Source organism: Octodon degus, unplaced genomic scaffold, assembly GCF_000260255.1.
Source record: "Octodon degus isolate 3935 unplaced genomic scaffold, OctDeg1.0 scaffold00272, whole genome shotgun sequence".
Lineage (NCBI taxonomy): Eukaryota > Metazoa > Chordata > Mammalia > Rodentia > Octodontidae > Octodon > Octodon degus.
The window spans coordinates 531191-532921 of NW_004524848.1; positions in this window are offsets into that span (position 1 = coordinate 531191).

A 1731-nucleotide genomic window follows, 5' to 3' on the forward strand; every position below is an offset into this window, starting at 1 on the left:
TTTTTTTTATTTTAGGGAAGAGTCTACAGGGTGTTCAGGGTCTCACTACTAGATCAGACTCATAGTGATCCACCTGTTTACAGCCTCCCATTAGCTGAGATTACAGGCATGTGCCCAGTCTCAATTGTGGTCTCAGCATGCCCTGGGAGTGGGTCCAGCACAGCAGAACCGGGGATTGAACCCCCGGGCCCTGTGACTGTGTGCAGGTGCTTGCTTTAATCTGCTGAGCTATTTGACTGGCCTAGTTTTAGCTATTAAAGATTGTGCTGCTATAAACATAGGTTCATATACATCTTTGTGTTATGATGTTACTCAGAAAGAAAATATCTAGGTTTAATAGAACCTGTAATCCTAGTTTTCTGAGGAATCTCCACTCTAATTTCCACAGTGGTTGCACTAATCTGTATCCCAGTAACAGTGGAAAAGGGTGCCTTTGTCCACACAGCCCCTCTAGCATTTGTTATTGAATGATTTCTTGATGACAGCCATTCTTTCTGGAGTGAGATGGTGTGTAAGTGTTGTCTTAATTTGCATTTCTTGAGTGACCAATGGTGTTGAACATTTTTTCATGTATTTGCATTTGTATTTCTTCACCTGAGAATTGTGTATTGATCACAGTTGCACATTTTTGGATTGAGTCTTTGGATTTGGCAGATTTCTGATTTTTTAATTCTTTATAGTTATATCCTTTGTCTGAGGGACAGAGGGCTAAATTTTTTTCAGTTCGTGGGCTTTCTTTTGACTCTAGTGATTTCTTTTCTATGCAAAAACTTTTTAATAGGATGAGATCCCAGCTGTTTATTCTTTGAAGTATTTCTCATACAGTTTGGTTTTTGTTCATGAGCTCTCTGCCTACCCCTATGTCTTCAAGATTTCTACCTGCCTTTTCTTCCAGTAGACTTAGTATTTCAGTTTTAATAATTAGATCCGTCATCCATTTTGATGTTAAGTTAGACCATGGTGATAGGAATTATATTTTGCATGTGGAAAGCAGGTGTTTTCAGCAGCATTTATTAAAGTGAATCTTTTTTTCCAATGAACGTGTTTGACCCCTTTATCAAAGATAAGGTGGGTGAGTGCATTTGGAGTTGCATCTGCATCTTGTAATCTGTTCCACTGATCCTTAGGTGTGTTTTTTGACCAATGCTATGATGATTTTATTACAGTAGGTTTATAGTATAATTTCAATTGAGGGATTGTATTGCCTTTTGACTTACCTTTCTTGTCAAGAATTGCTTTTACTATTAGGGGTCTCTTCAGATTCCAAATGAATTTTAGGAATGTTTTTCTAGTTCAGTGGGGTACGCTAATGGCATTTTGATTGGGATTGCATTAAATCTGTGCAACAATTTTGAGAGTATGACCATTTTCACTATGTTGGTTCTTCCTGTCCATGAGCAAAGGATAGCTTTCCATTTTCTTTCTTTTTTTTTAATGTATTTGGTACAGGGTCTACAGGGTCTTACTACGTAGATTGGACTCATAATGATTCTCCTCTTTTCAGCCTCCCAAGCACTGAGGTCACAGGCACATGCCTTCACTCCCAGTCTCAATCGCCATCTCAATGCACCCCACTGGTGGAGCTGGCACAGCATGCTGAGATTGAACCCCAGCCACTATACTGCCTAAGCAGGGACTTCAGTCTGCTGAGCTATCTGGCCAGCCCATCTTTCCATTTTCTGATGTCTTCTTTGATGTCCTTTTTCAGAGCACTGTTCTTTTCCATATATA